At 45.0% G+C, this 16952-nt stretch overlaps 1 pseudogene; it reads left to right on the top strand.

Moving 5' to 3' along the window:
- The first annotated feature begins 6273 nt into the window (after positions 1–6273).
- Positions 6274–8481, top strand: LOC131299642 (pentatricopeptide repeat-containing protein At1g80150, mitochondrial-like; annotated as a pseudogene).
- The last annotated feature ends 8471 nt before the right edge of the window (positions 8482–16952 follow it).

Genomic DNA, 16952 nt, shown 5'->3' with positions numbered 1-16952 from the left:
CCAAATCCGCCAGTAGCCAGCAGTGCTCATCTCAGTCCTTGACGAGTCCCCCATAAAGCCATAAGCTGCGCCAAGCGCAGCCCCTCCCCAATCAAAGTGCGAGGCCATCCTCAGATCCCTCAGTGCGGGTAAGTACGATAGGTGGACCTTGCTACGCCTGTTCGGATACAGGGTAGCACCAAAAAGATACAGCAAGTACGCCCGGGCCATCTGCTCCGCCTCTTGCTCCGTCGCCACCTCCTTTGCAAGGTACCTCGTGAACTGGCCATATCTCGCCATCCCCTCCTCAACCTTGGGCACCTCTCCCAAGAACCACTCCAGGGCCGCCTCGTCCTCCTGAATGCCCGAGTCGAACGGGATGGGGTCGCCTCCAACCCTCAAACCAATGATCGCTGCAAAGTCCGTGGGCGTCACTGTCATCTCCCCGAGCGGCAGGTGGAAGGTGTTGGTGGTATCCCTCTACCTCTCTGCAAGCGCAACCAAGACCGCGTGGTCATTCCTGGCCCGAGTCAGGGTCTGTATGAACTCCCCAAAACCTGCCATGTCCACCAACTGCCTCACCCTCTCCGGCAAACCTTGGTACAACGCCAAGGAGCTACAGGCGCCCCCGAAACCCCGGATGTCCCTCTGTCTCGCTCTCTCCTACATTAGACACGAAAACAAGCAACAGGGGATATATCAGCATGTGAGGCTTTCATTCTCAAGTTCTAGGCAATCAATACAACTTGGCAGTAGATGGTTGGTTCAAGTTATTATGTCTCATGCATGGCATTCAACGTGAACTATAGTGTTACTATTTGGATCTACTTCAAAGGATTACACTACGTTCCTCGCCACTTAAGCACATGCATTGTATTGAATTTGCAATCACGAAAGGAAATGAAGGAATTTCAGAAATTTACCTCAGCCCAGCTGCTCGAAATGTGGGTATCGGGGTCTCGTAGAACAAGCTCGGGGTCATACTCCGCTTGCCGTGGCCTGTATGCCGCAAGACCCGATGGTACGAACAAATGTGGAACTGGTGGCCTGTACCCCTCTGCCGAAAATGGAGCACGAGTCAAACCCTCTGCCTCTGACACTGCTGTCACTCTGGGCCCCTGTCCCCTCGCTCCAGCCCACTCCTCGGTCTCCGCATCCCTCAAAACCTCCTCCTCAGCGGCTCTCGCCCTTTCGACCCTCTCTGCGACCTCTGAGGCGGCTATCTCCCGCTCTTGCTCCTCTCGAGCCTCCAAAACAGCGGCCCCAATCATGGGATCCTCCTCGAGGAGCCGGGCTAGCCTCTCCTCGCTCAGGAACTCAGCAATGTCCTGTCTCGTGATTGGTCTGTGGCCCGATGACGTGGCTCCTGGCCGAAACAGTACCTCCTCTTCAGGAACCCCCGTGGCACCCTCCTCCTCGGTCGCTACACGCTTACCCTTCGCCGGATCCCTCAACGGAGTCTCGCTTGGCCCGGCACCGCCATCCTCGGCGCTTCCACTGCCTACGCCTTCGGAACTGCCACCAACTACTACCGAGCCACTCACGGCCTTGCTCGGGTCCAGTTGCACGACCCCAGCAGTTACGGCCCCGACCTCCACTGTCGCGCGACGGTCTGACTGCATCGCGCGACGATCACCGTCGCCACCCATCTCCTGCTCGCGGCCCTGAACGCCATCGCCGCCGCCTGTGACCGTTGTGCCAGTACCCGTGGCCTCTTCTAACTGCGCTTGATCTCTTGTACCGACCTCCATAGGTTCGTCCTCTCGACGATCAACTGCCTCTCCACCACCACCACCATTGCCGTGTTCCGCCATGGGTGGGTGTTTGTACGTGGATTCCTTTCGATTTTCGCGAAGAAATCAAAGGGTTTGAGTTGGAATTTGGAGAGTTTGAGAGGAGTTGAGAGTTTTGAAGTTTTGAAACCACTAAGCGTCGGTTTCTGTAACGTCCCCGTGAAGAAAAGAGAAGAAAATGGGTGCGGGCCGGACCTGGACTAGTTTCAGACCGAGGCCCTGACAAAGAACCATCGCGCGACGGTGTGGGTTCATCGCGCGATTGTACTACTGGGCCGATCGCCAGGTTCAGCCCAGGATTCAGGCCCATTCGCGTGTATTGCTTCAACGAAGTCCAAGAGTCTTACTCGGGCTTTGCGATTGGATCCCTTTGCGACGATCCATCCGTCCAATTTCAATTAGCGACGATCCATCCGTCCAATTATCAAATCAGCGACGATCCATCCGTCCCGTTATCAATCAGCGACGATCCATCCGTCCAATTTCAATCAGCGACGATCCATCCGTCCAATTATCAAATCAGCGACGATCCATCCGTCCCGTTATCAATCAGCGACGATCCATCCGTCCAATTGCAATCAGCGACGATCCATCCGTCCAATTATCAAATCAGCGACGATCCATCCGTCCAATTTCAATCAGCGACGATCCATTCGTCCAATTATCAAATCAGCGACGATCCATCCGTCCCGTTATCAATCAGCGACGATCCATCCGTCCAATTTCAATCAGCGACGATCCATCCGTCCAATATCAATCAGCGACGATCCATCCGTCCAATATCAATCAGCGATGATCCATCCGTCCGATTATCAAATCAACGACGATCTATCCGTCCGATTTCAATCAGCGATGATCTATCCGTCCAATTATCAATCAGCGGTGATCTATCCGTCCAAATTCGGATCAGCAATCAATCTGCTCACCGATCCGTTGGTGCACGGTATTTGTATATACTTGCTAGCACTTTTCGTTTAAATCGGCTTTTGGGTGGATTGGATGGGTGTCTAGAAATCTTTGACGTTACCCGTACCAGCCAATGGTGCTCCGCGTGCCGTCAAAGAGGGACTACTGTAGACACCCCAATCTGACTTCCCAATCGTTTTACTTTCTTCTTCGGTTTCTTGATTCCCCGATGATGAATCAGGTCGAAAACAGTCTCGAGAACTTGGAATGGCTTGAGTTTGGCATGTGAGGAACCCATCCTTAGCCCTAAAACCCTTGAATCAGAACCTGGACCTTGGGTTTGATAGTCGCGCGACACACTAGGATCCTCGCGCGATGGTCCATTTGCCAGGTGGTGGTCAAAGTCAAAGCTTTGACCATTGACCCTCGCGGGGTTGGCTGGACCTTCGCGCGATGATCTCACTTCATCGCGCGATGGTCAACACCTGTCATTTTCACCCAGATTGCGTGGTGGTCAGGGGGCTACAGGCCTATGTGACCCCATTTTTCTCGGCTGAACAGCATTCTGGGGGGCTCCCCTTGCACCACCTCACCCCCCATTCTCCCATCACCTTTGCCACCCCACTTCTCCACCAAGCAATTGTAACCAGCATTGTTGGCTGGTTACAAGACCTTGGCTAGCCACCAACCAACCCTTTCTTCAATAAATACCCCCCCCCCCCCCCCCCCCCCCCCCCATGCTTCATTGCAAAGGGTTACCAAATTCTCTCTAAGAAAGAAGAAGCAAAGCTCAAGCACAAATATCCCATACCACACTCACTCCTACACTATCACCCTCTAAGCACCACCACCCCATTCAAGCCATCTCCAAGTCACTCAAGCAAAGGTATAATATCTTTCTGCTCACTGTTCGAACCCCTGAGGGGGGCTGGCAGGGTCAAGGCTGGTAATCGATACCAGTTCTGGCCCTAAAGCTGGTAAGGTTTCAAGAGCCGTTACCTGGAACACCCTCCGCGATGGTCCCATACACTCGCGCGACACTTCTGTCTGCGTGAGATTGGACCACGTGGGGAAGGGATCCTGGTCTTTAAGTTCATTGTTGTGTTCATAGTCTTTTTAAAGTCTTTTAAGGAGCTTTAGCTCCCTACTTTGCAAGTTTGCATGTTAAAAATCATTGTTTAGCTTAGTTTATAATTCCTCTTGGTTTGGAATGCTCTTGGGATGCTCTTGAATATGTCTCAGAGCCCTGAGTATGCAAAGCAATTCCTGGAAGTCCAGTCTGAACAATCGCGCGCCTGTATCACTCTGTCGCGCGATGGTTCTGGGTTTTCCAGGGACTGCCCTTGCATGAGCAGCTTGGCCTTGGCCTCTGTTTAGATACCCCCACTGTTTAAGGGTCGTGTTTTCACAATATTTCCATCTGCCTGTTGTAATATTGTTTACTTTCAAGTACTTATAAACTGCTTGGTTTGCACCTGGGTGAGCACTGGTCCTTCCAGAGCCCAGAAGGGGGTAAAATTCAAAACATTGGTAGAGCATCAACACTCGCGCGAGTGTATGGTTGTGTCGCGTGACGGTTTGCTTGCATGCAGATGAACTCATGCATGCAGGCTGGCTGTTTGTTCGTGCCAAAATCATACACAGCACTGTCTTGATGTATAATCGATGTTTTGAACTTTATTCCATTTATTATGTGTCATCTCACTAATCCATGCCATATCTTATCACATCCTGCGAATTGTTACAGTTTTAATCCCCGATTAACTGTTTTCCCGCCCTAATTGGCTAAAAATTGATTAATCAAACAGAATCGCAAACAAACATTTTTGCAAATGCCTAAGTAGAGACCGATCTCCGGATTGGGCGAGAGGGGTGCCATAAAACCCTTCCCCTCTCGTAACCTGGCTCCCGAACCCAGATATGGTTATGACGGACTGGTTCCTTAACTTTTTCAAATCAAACAGCGCGGCAAGTGCTTCGAAATACGGTTCCTTGGGTGTCGGACCTTCAAAACCCGAGTGGCGACTCTGTATTTTGCGAGCGCTTGCTTCCCCGCTCGCGCTCCCTCGACCTGGGCCCCTCGCGTCTCGGAATCCGGAAATTCCGAAGGGCACGCATGCCCACAATTTCATTCTCTCTTCTTCATCTTCATCTGATCCATACATAGTATGTAACTCATTAGAATTCCCCCAATCTGAGTACCAATCTTCTATTTCTGGTTGCTCTTTATCATCATTTGCTTGATTTTGTTGTTCCTTTGAAGCAAAAATGTCATCATCACCAGGCCCTTCCAGATTCTCAAACATCCAGCTAGGGGTAGAACTAACATCTGAGCCATCCTCATCCTCATCCTCATCCTCATCCTCATCATCTTCATCTTCATCCTCCTCATCTCCTACATAATTAGGGTCATCTTCCTCATTTTCATCATCACCAATTCCTTCATCCATTGGTATATCCACCACCATCTCATGATTGCCCTCATTGGCCTTAGGACTTTCATCACCTAAGTGCACAACATTTGTTTCCACGTGGGGAACATCCACTTCATCAGGGTAAATAATTTACAAGGGTTCAGGACCTTTTTCACAATACAAGCAAATGACTGGAAGACCTTTGTAAACATCCAACATTTCTCTAACCTCTATGTCAGAATTTAGAACCCTAAGTCCCTTTGTCAAACCAACACCAGGAATCAGGTAATACATAGTACTTGTGGTGGGATAACCATATGACATAATTACTTTCTTCAAGTCAAAGTAACAAATCAAATCAAGGTCAATTTCGTCTATCATTTCCATTGTCCCACCTAGATACATAGTGGCCAATGGGGTATGCTTGAAATACCCCCCATGATGCAATTGAAGGGTAACATATGTAGTCATCCTGCATTTACGATTAAAAAACCCAACTTTACAAACATAAGGGACCACATGCAAGCATTAAAGAACAATGTAGTTGACAAAAAACCATTAAACAACAACATACATGTATTCAAGTATGGGACCACAACTATTAAAGAACAAAAAACCAATGGAAAGTTACGACAAAAACCCTAAATTCGATAACTGTAGCAGAAAAAGGCCAACAAGCAGTTGGGTATTCAGGTATGGGACCACAACCATTAAAGAACAAAAAATCAGTGGAAAGTTAGGACAAAAACCCTAAAATCGATAACTGTAGCAGAAAAAGAAAAAGGCTACAACTTTAAAAAATCCCCAAATCATGAAAAGTTTTTGGTTTTCAAAGCATTATGTGACTCAAAAAAAGCATAACAGAAAACCCTAGACCATTTGGGCCTATCAACATACACAAATGAACAAAATCCCAGATAATTTTTGGGCTATCAAAGGACCAGAAATGAACAAAAACCCTAGACGATTTTGGGGCTATCAACGTACCTTACGAACAAAACCCCTAGATGATTCTGTTCTTTGAAGTAAATGATTCACGATCTTATGATTTTTCTCTCCACCATTGCACAACCAAAGAGCTCAGAGCTTTGTAGAGAGAGAGAGAGAGAGAGAGAGAGAGAGAGAAAGAGAGAGAGGATAATACGCAAATGAAAAAAGGGAAATAAGAAAGGGGAATACGAATGGGTATTTCAGTCTTTTCGTTACTTTGGACGGAAATACTAACAGTTCCAAACCAGTCTTAAGTACAAGGGGTGCGAGTGATTAAAAATGAAGTATAGGAGGGTGTAGTTGAAAAACGACCAAAGTATAGGGGGTGTGTCTAGAATTTACCCTTTATTTTATGGACGTGGGGTTATTTGGTTTTTAAAAAGTATTTCGGTGCATAAAGAGAGACCAATATAAATTTGCTTGCATCGGGGACCGGAAAAAATATTAAACTATATTTTTTATCATCTAGCGTTGTGTCAGTTCGATACACGGGACAAAAAAAAAATTGTGCGGGCTCGACACTTTGTAGTGACCACACGCACACAAATGTGTGGTGGAGTGATAAGTTGAGCGACCACATAAAAATATCACAGGAGCATTGGATTATTTTTCTTCAATTCTCCTAAAATCTCTCTCTCTCTCTCTCTCTCTCTCTCTCTCTCTCTCTCTCTCTCTACCTTCCCCTCCCACTCCCCCCCCTCTCTCTCCCTCTCCCTCTCTTTCTCCCTCCCAATTTAAACAAATTAAAAGAAAATCAAATTTATATGCCAAATTTATTTTCCACCACACATGTCATTCGGTGCATAAAGTGAGACCAAAGCTAGCTTTCAGCGAACATAGAACCGGAAAAAAAATATTAAACTATCTTTTTATCATTTAGCGTTGTGCACATTCGATGCATGAGACAAAAAATAATTTGTGTTGGCTCGACACTTTGTAATGAGAACCACTCAAATGTGTGGTGCAGAGATAAGTTGGGCCACCACATAAAAATGTCACTGGAGCATTGAATTATTTTTTCTCATTCTCCTAAAATCTCTCCCTCTCCCCACGTTTTCTCTCTCCACTTTCCCCTCCCACGTCCCCTCTCTCTCTCTCCCTTTCTTTCTTCCTCCCAATTTAAACAAATTAAAAAAAATCAAAATTCTAGAAAATTAGGGATGAAGGTTTGGAGCATTAGCAGGCCTAAACACATTCCTATAGGATATAGATAGATGGCCTTGGATAGATGGAATAGCTTGACGGGTCTCTCTCGGCCTTAAGCTTAACAAGTACAGGCTCCTCTAAACCTCCTATGGCAGTTTGTTTTCGGACGGTGTCGCAGAGGGAGTGGGGAGTGCATTGGCAGCACCAATTATGGCGTGGGTTGCGGTTCCAAATTTGCGAATTAGGCCCAAAGCTAGCATGTTTTGGTACTGATCTCTCGAATTTATGCCCTCTCAAAAACTTCTGTCAAATCTACATTACCAATAGTATCATAGCCAAAACTTCGATACCCTGGTGAAATTAGATAAAACAGCTTTTTCTTTGGAATTGAATTGCTAGTTCCAGGGGATCAAAAGAAAGAAAAAAGAATTGACAGGGGGAGGGTTGAGGAAGAACTTAATAGGTCATGAAGTCAACGCAATCAATGTGATTGAGAGGCGGCGGCGAAGATGATGAAGCCCATCGATAGCTGTGTTGGATTGTGTGTGTGTGTGTGTGTGTGTGTGTGTGTGTGAGAGAGAGAGAGAGAGAGAGAGAGGAAAAACCCTAGGGGGTGGTGAGATGGGTTTCTTGGAGAAAGGTTATTTAATTTAGTCATGGTAGAGATGGAAAAATTAGGAATAAGACCTGATGTTTATACTTACACGACAATTTTATCCGCATTCTATAAGAATAATCAACCGGAGATTGGCAATGGGTTGTGGAATCTTATGTTGCTTAAGGGTTGTTCTCACAACCTTGCAACCTTCAATGTTAGGATTCAGTTTTTGGTGGAAGAAAGAAGAGCATGGGACGCTAACAGTTTGATGGGTATGATGTGGCATATTAGGATACCTCCCGATCTGGTAACTTTACAATTTGGTGATCAAAGGCTTTTGCCAAGCTGGTTATATGGAAATGGCCAAAAGGGTTTATTCTTCTTTACATAATGAGGGACATAAATTTGTCAGACTATGATCCATTATCTGTGTAAAGGAGGGGGCTTTGATTTGGCATATACAATGTGTAAAGACAACATGAGTAGGAATTGGTTTCCGAAGGTGGATATCATCTGTAGGTTATTTGAAGACTTGCGGATGACCAACGAGCTTGGGAAGGCTAGCTATATTATGAAGTTGGCTAAAAATAGGGTGCCCCCTTTTACTGCAGATCGGTTGAATGCTTTGCAGTCTATACTGCAGAGAAGGTTGTAGGGCTGCTGATCATGGAGTGTGGCTCCTCTCGAGTGGTTTTGTTCAGGTGGGTGGTTTTCTAGCTCTTCAACCTAGCTAGCTGGCACAGGTCAACTAAAAGACCTGGCCGGAGGTGCTCCAGCAAGGCCCTCCAACGAGAGAATAAGAGAGTGGAGAGGAAAGGCAAAACCCTAGGGTTTTGAGTGTGTGAGGGAATGTATCTCTTAGGGTTGCCATCATTGGGTATTTATAGAGATCCCCATGCTTGCCCTCCAAGTACGAGCTCGTGCCTCGCACGCGTCGGCTGACGTCGCCATGATGTCATAGATAGGGTTTGATTACTGTTTTTAATAATGAACTGGCATCCCACATGCCCTCATCGTTATCTTCAGCGTAACCACCGCGGGTGATGTCACAAACGTCACCTAGGGCATGGTAGGATACTGCCCATGGAAAGGTTGTCCCTTAAAGGACAACTGAGTTGAGCGACTCGGCCTAAGCCGAGTGTAACGTCCCCCACGGTATGTGAGACAGTAGGCATGATCTGACTCCTGGCTTGGCCATGGCCGACCTTCATGGCTTGGGCAATCCGTCGTGACTTCTTGACTGGTAAAAGGTAGAGTTCCCTTTGCTCGACCGGCTGCATCCTAGCCGCGCCATAGCCTAGCACCCTGGGTGCCCAGTTGGCTTGAAGCATATGAGGCGGTCCGAGCCATATAGTTCGGCCCGCTATAATAGCCCCTCAACTCTTGTTGATACCTTGTATCGGAGGGGTTGATTCTGTGTCTTGGTCGAACCCAACTTGCGACCGACTTTCAAACGCTTGATCTGAGCTCTTCAGTAGCCGAACCAATCCCCATGTTGTTTTTTGCCAAGGGGAGCATCCCTTCGTCTTTCAAAAGGTGCTACTATCAAAACCCTGCCCAATGGATGGACGCCATGTGTTGCGCTCTGCATTGGTTGGGCAGATGAAAAGACAACCTGACGTCAGCACACCACTGGCGTACTGAACGACCGTCCCATCATGGCCACGTGTCATCACCCCATTGGTTGATGGTTCGACGGTTGAGTTTTGAGGTGGGAAATTTGAAAGGTTGCCCTCCTCTATATATAGCCCCAAGGGAGGAGAGAGAAAGATTGTAGAGACCCGTAATTTCGTTTAATACAGTTATATGTTTCATAAAGGATAAATGATGATGCTATATAAATATATATTCGAGGGGTTCGATGTGCAAGAATTTGGAAGATTTGGGTGATAGTATAATATGCATATATGTAAGTATATAAACACACTCACACCCCTCTTCATTCTCTCCCGTCCCTCTCTCTCCTCTCACAACTCTCTCACTCTCTCTCCAAAATTTCTTCATTTCATCTCAAAACCCACTCAAAACAGCCTCTAATCTTTCATCCCTACGCCTATTGTGGCTCGTATTTTGCTAGTTTAAGCTCGGAGGAGTCGTATTGTGTTCGGGTTTCAATTTCAGAAAGCTAGGGCTTGTTCTCGTGGGTTTTGTCCTTCGACCTTGAGGTAGGGATTTTACCTCTCGATATGTGTAAAAGAAGTATTTTCCTACATTAATTCATGCCTATGATTGTTGTTGTTGTTGTTGTTGTTGTTGTTGTTGTTGCTGTAGTTGAACCCTTGAAAATCTGCTCGAACTGACCTGGTATTGATACCACTCTGGTTGGTATCGGTACAGTTGCCTCTGGAATGTCTCTTAGCCCATCTGTATCGATACTACTTTGACTAGTATCGATACAGACAACTTAAGGACAGTTTTGATGCATTCGTCCCATACTTCATCGTTTTGACCTTTGATCAATTCTAGCTTGTTCTAAGCACCTCCAAATCACCCCATAACATGATTAATCATATTTGTTGAGTTCGTGGAGTATCTTTGCATCTCTTGCCCTTGTTCGGTAGAATTTCACCTTGAATACCTCTTGAACTACGATTGAATTGGAATGACACATAATGATGATATGATACGCTTGAACACTTTTTGACACAACGAGAACATTCAGGATCCATCGACGGGTGGGTGCCTGGCAGGGGGTATCGGGATCGCTCAATTGGCCCAGCAGGAGCAAAAGCTCATATTGGTTACATTCAGAACCTACAAAAGGGTATGGTGCTTGGCAGGGGGGTATCGGGATCTCTTAATTGGCCTGGCAGGAGCTTCGGCACATATGACACCTACGATGAAAAGACGTTGGACACATGAAAGATGAAAATGGTTCTTGCTTGAGTTGTATGACATTCTTTAAGTTGGTGAATTGAGATTATTGAGCCAAGATTGTTGATTATCTTATGGTCCTTGTTCTTATACCTATAATGAGATCATCCTAGTATTTCATTTGCATATAATGTTAGTATAGAGTTTCCTACTGAACTAGTGTAGCTCAAACCTATTATCATTTTCAGGTACTAACCAGGGACAGTAGCTTGCATGCTTGGAGTGCTTGGATGTGGAAAATTCTTTTAAAAGCTAACCTTTGAGAAGTTACTTGTCCATCTTTGTAAATCATCTTTTGAAAGATGTATTTATAACTTTAATTGTAAATCTCTTGACTATGGAATGTTGTAATCCTTAACTCTTTTTATACTTTGTACTTATGTTTATTTGGGCCGTTGAGCCAATGATGTAATCTATTCGAAACTTGAATTACAAAGTGCAATTATGGAAATGGAATGTTAAACTCTTTGGGGTATCGTATAGTTTATTGTGAGATTTTATTTACAGAAGTCATTTATATTTATGTTAAAAATTGAGGGCGTGACAAAGATTATGCGACCTTTTCTCTCTCCAAAAATCCTCACATCCAGAGCTTTTCTCTTTAGCTCGTCGTCTCCAAACTCCAATCCAAGCCCAGATTTGAAGATTCAAGGCTCAAATCCCTCAAAATCTCCAAGTATGTGATCGATTTCTGTCGTTCTTCAACTTTTTCCAGCTTTTGCTTCGATTTTGTGCGTTTTTAGGGGTTTTTGGTTCTGTGTGAATAGTGAAAATCTGGGGATGAACAATGATGTTCATCCCCATCTTCAACCTATTTTTCCGAGCCGTGGCCACTTTGCTGTACTTGGGTTTTTGGTTGAATTTTGCCGAACTTTCACAATTGGTGGAGTTCTTGCCGAGCCTTGTCCCTTTAGAAGAATCATAGTGAGCCAGTAGGTTAGGCTTAACTTCATGAGTCATTTGACTTTGTTGACATCAAACTTTCATTCTTTCTTTTCTTTGTTTTTGTTTAGTTTGGCTCTCCCGGTTATTAACATATCTTCTCGGGGAACGAATCCATCGGTCCACTAGTGAGGGAGCTGCTTCAAAGATATAGGAGTCGTGACTATTGGTCCCCATCGATGTCGTCCAAGCAATCCGAAGAATTCAACACCGAGCCGAAAATCTCGTACACCTCAGAGGGTTCTGCGGAGTCTGAAGCCGAACCCCAGCGCGGGAGTGAGGCCAAGTCAAGGTTCACTCCTGGAGCTTGAACGTCGGCTTCTATCCCCCTAGAGCCAGACGTTGATGAGTCGATTCCCCTAGGGGACATCGACCTTTGCGAGAATGGCATAGTTTGCTCTCATGCCCATTTTTTCAATGACGATGAGGTTGAATATTAAAACTTCATTCAGGAGTACAATATTTCTGTCGACATATCACTCAACCGTGTCCCAAGTGACAGCATCAAGGATAAGGCCGAGGATAACCCCGAGCTCATCACAGTTCCTCTAATGGCAATCTATGAAGCCGGGCTTCGGTTTCCTCTGCACCCATTTCTTAAGGAGATTTTGTTTAAATATAGCCTAGCCACCCATCAACTAGCTATAAACAACTACTGAATTATCATGTCTGTCATAGCCTTGAAGGAGAACCACGGGTTGATTTTCAATGTCGCTGACCTCTTCCACACATATACCATGTCTCGGCATGGTGGATCTGAACGTCGGTACCTATCCACCAGCCGAAACATGGAGCCCCTGATCACCAATCTACCTGACATGGATAAATGGGCAACCTTTTATCAGGTGTGGGGAAATTTTGAGTTCGGCAACATGCCGAAACAAAATTACTCTGTGCCGAGGGTGGCCGATACTAGAGGTTTGTCTCTTTTTGTTCAAACGTATTTTGCCTCTATGGTTACCTCGGTACTTTTGTTTGATGAGTTACCAAGGGTGGCCGATGCCAAGGCTAAAGTTGCTAATGAGGCCGAATAGGACATTTAACTACTAGCTCGGTCTTGACAATGAAGTTCAAGAGCCTATACTTCCTGGTCTGAACGTGCCCCTTCAAACAATTGCTCCAGTTTTTGACGAGACGATGTTATCTAGGAGATATGTTCAGAGGCCGAGCACAAGAGATGACCTACATGCGGCCCGGGTGGGGACTTTGACCGGTGCCCTATAGGAAAAAAGGCAAAAGACATCCCACGATTCCCAAGCCCAAAGAATAACCGACCCCCAAGGGACTGAGAAGGATAAAACAATTGCGTCGGCTGTCTCTAAATCGCAGCCGCTGGAGAATCCCAATGATACAGGTATGGACATTGTTATCCACCAAGAGTTCAACCCCTCGTATGCTGACGTCGACGGGAGGCTAGTGACCATTGGTGATAGTGTGAAGGTCAACCCAGCTCTAGCCATGACTCTCTTGCAAGGGCTGGCATTGCCGAGGGACATGGAAAAAGTGCCCAAGGATTTGATGCTGAGCCTGGTTGACATGTGCTTCCACCAGATTCAGGTTCGGATATTTGAGCTTTGTTCATTTTCCTTCTAGTTGCTTTGTTCTTGTCCAACTTATAATGGCTTCCCCTTTTGCAGGCCAGCCAAGCTGCCCTCAATGCCACAAAGAAGATGATGCTCCACACTACTGAGAGGACTCGTTATAAAAACAAGTTCAAGAATGGACGTCTAAAAGTGAAGAACTTGGAGCAGAAGCTGACCGATGCCGAGGTAGAAAAAGAGAGGCTGAAGAAGGAGGCGGCCGACGCTAAAGAAAAGATTCGAGTTGTCCAAGGTCAAATGGAGAAGATGGAGAAGGATATGAGAAAAAGAAGCTAAAGGCTGCCAACGTCAACGGTTATCAGGACAACGTGAACCGAGTAGCAAAAGAGTATAAAAGGACCGCCATGGGGATGGTGAATAAGGAGCTTACTTTGAGGATTCCAACTTCTTTTAGGATGGGATATGAGGCCAGAGCCATAGCCGTGGCAACCATAATGCAAATGGAGCCTGGCCAGGAGCTAATGGACACACTCGCCTAGCCGTAGATGCCCAAGCTTGAATTCTTGTATACTACCGAGCAGTGTGAGCCCCTTCCCCCAGAGAATGATGATGAAGATGATGTGTGATAACCACCCAATATTGTAGATATTTGGTGCTCTAGTCCTCTAGTTTGAAGCGTATTTACGTTTAAATTATCGTTGTTATTCAATATTGCACGTGAGGTGTTTTGTTGAATTTTATAGGTGAAACATGCAAATGAGGCGTATTTTGATGCCAAGAACTTCCATGAGGGTAACCGGGCACTCGAGGCCCTGTGTTGCCATGTTACCAAGTCCTTAGAGTCAAGTGATGATGTCCCGGAGGATGCTCGGGAGGTGCCTAGGCAAGGAAGGCAGAGCAGCATCTGAAATCTACATTTTCTACCAATGTTATCAATAACATCCTTGAGGGTATCGATGCCATTTATCCCATTTTGGTCCAGAAGCTGTCCAGCCTTAAGGGTATTGATAACTATTCATGAAGTTATCGATACTTGTTTCTTTCGACAGATATTTTGTTGCTTTTTCAAGCTTTCCATTTATGGAAGCTTTCTTTTAATAGGTAGTTCTTTTGGGATATTTTGTCTATTGTAGAGAGAGAAAGCCTTTGTGTATATATAGGGCTCTCCCTCACAATATGTACCTACCTAGTCTTTAAACTTTAAGTCTTTCTCTTTCCTAGAAACACCATTGTTAACCTATCAAGCTTTTGAGTTATTTTCTTTAAGAACTACTTAAGGAATTAGTCGTTTATTGTTTTCTCGTTTATTAATGTTATAGCTACGGTTGAGATCCTTACTAATATTAAGTTTATTTTCATTTTTGTCGATTAAACATGTTTATCATTTCTAGCATGCTTTCTAGTCTCTTAGCTATGTGTGAGTAGTTATTTGGCTAAGTCTTGGGCTACTCTTTCCCAATGACTTAGGTGGTTATTTGGTTCTCCAACCCTCGGGCTTAAAATCATGGTCTTCGGAATAAGAACTGATCTTGCATTTTTTTGTCTAAACTAGGGCTGTTAACTCCTTGGCATGTCATTTAGTCAAGCAGTCTTGGCACGTGGTATGCCTAGAGCTCGTGGCCTCCTATGTGTTCGATTAATGAGTTAAACAAGTTAGTTTGCCTCCGATAAATCACATCTTTTGATAAATGTAGACTTTAAAGCTAAATCTTCCGAGCGTGAGCGTGCGGTCATGACTCTCGCTTGAGTTATAATCGAGAAATTTAATCATTTTTGAATTGGGCGGCTTAGAATAATAAGATATGACCATGCCAAAGTTTGTAATAGTTGAATAGGGGGTCACTGAACTTTGGCAGATGAATTTGAATGTAACTCTTTTGCACTTCAATTTTAATGCTCTAGAATGGTGTTTGTCATGCCTTAGAACTTTTTTCAATTATGTATGTTGCTTTGTCATTTACCTATCTTAGCCAAAGTAAAATAGACTTGGTAAATTTTGAGATATGTGATGGTTTTACTCACCTAAGTGTGAGAATAACCGAGTGTCGGATCAACCTTAGTGTTGATGACAAGCGTGGGTTCAAACTGAACAAAGTTTAAGCCCCAACCGTGGTATGGGTCTTAGGCTCGGTGGGACCTGTACGTCCAGGGTCCTTAATGACCGTCGTAGTGGCCGAAGCGATGGCGCAAATGCCATTGTACCATTTTGATCAAAGTTGTTAGTAGGCTCGGCCTGAGTTGAAAAAACACTTAGAAAAATTTCTACAAAATTTTTGCTGCACCAAAGTCTGAAGCTAAACAAACTATTGTACTAGTATTGAAACTTGCACTAAGTACATTGAGAAAATGAAATGACCAAGCTAAAGATGGCCATACATAGGATAGTTGTGGCCGAAGCCGAGACAAAAACATAAAATAGATAAAAAGCTGAAGCTTGAACTTGCTCAACAAAAATGATGGCCGAAGCGGAGAATCTCTTAAAGAAAAGCCTTTTTGAGGTTTTAAGCATTCCAAGGGCTGCTGACGGTCTTGTTGTTCATGTCATCTAGCTCATAGGGTCCTTCTCCTACAATTCGAACAACGCGGAATGGACCTCCTAGTTTGGTTTGAACTTTGCCTTCTTGTTGGCCTAGACAACTTTCCTCCAAACCAAGTCATCAGGCTTGAAGGTCTTTGCTCAAACGTTGTGGTTATATCCTCTTGCCATGTCTTGCTGGTATTCTGCAAGCTTAAGTCGTGCGTCATCCCTCTTTTCCTCGGCCAATATTAATTCCATGTCAATAGCTTCGTCATTCATTTTTGAATCAAGAATTTTGATCCTGAGAGTTGGAAATTTAGATTCGAGAGGGATTACGGCTTTCATGTTGAATGCCATGCAGAAGGGTGTTTGGCCAGTTTATCGTCTTGGAGTAGAGCGATAAGCCCAAAGGACCAGTGGGAGTTCTTCGGCCCATTTACCTCATTTGGAGTTGAATCGACACTTAATTCCTATGCAAATGGTCTTGTTAGTAGCCTCGACTTGGCCATTTCCCTGTGGGTAAGTAGAGGTTGAGTTAAAAAAAATCTGATCCCAAATTCCTCAGAGAGGCTTGTGAGGACAAACTGAGTTCCATTGTCCGAGACAATGGCATAAGGGATGCCGAACCTAGTCACGATGTTTTTCCAAACAAAGTTTCTAACATCAACTTATGTGATTGTGACAAGGGGTTCGGCCTCCACACACTTAGAGAAATAGTTCATTGCAGTGATAAGATACTTGAATTCCCTTGGTGCCATTGGTAACTTGCCGACAATATCCAGCCCCCACTGAGCAAAAGGCCAAGGGTTTGTTATTGGGGTAAGATTTTGTGTTGACTGCTTGGGGAATGGAGAAAATAACTAACACGGTCGGCACTTCCTGACCACTTCTTCACAATCTTTCTTCATGTTTTCTAAAAGTAACCTTGCTTAACGTCCGTTGGCAGAGTTATTGGCCCCTAGAGTGGCAACCACAACTTCCTGAGTGAAGCTCTTTTAAGATAGGAAGGACTTGGGTCGAATGAACCGCAAGGAGGTATGGCCCTAAAATAGATTTCCTATAGAGTTGATCGCTTTTAGAAAACCAGTAGTACACAGCCTTATTCCGAACCTTGAAGGCTTCCTTTTTATACTTTGATAGAATGTCACCTTTGAGGAAGGTAATAATTTCATCCATCCAGCTTAGACCGAGCTCGACATTTAGCACTTCTTGCTTTACTTCAAAAGTCAGTTTCTCGATGTTGCCAAAGTT

This window comes from Rhododendron vialii, chromosome 9a, assembly GCF_030253575.1.
Source record: "Rhododendron vialii isolate Sample 1 chromosome 9a, ASM3025357v1".
Taxonomy (NCBI): Eukaryota; Viridiplantae; Streptophyta; class Magnoliopsida; order Ericales; family Ericaceae; genus Rhododendron; species Rhododendron vialii.
The sequence above is the reverse complement of the archived record's forward strand: the minus strand, read 5'-3'. Positions and strand labels throughout refer to the sequence as shown.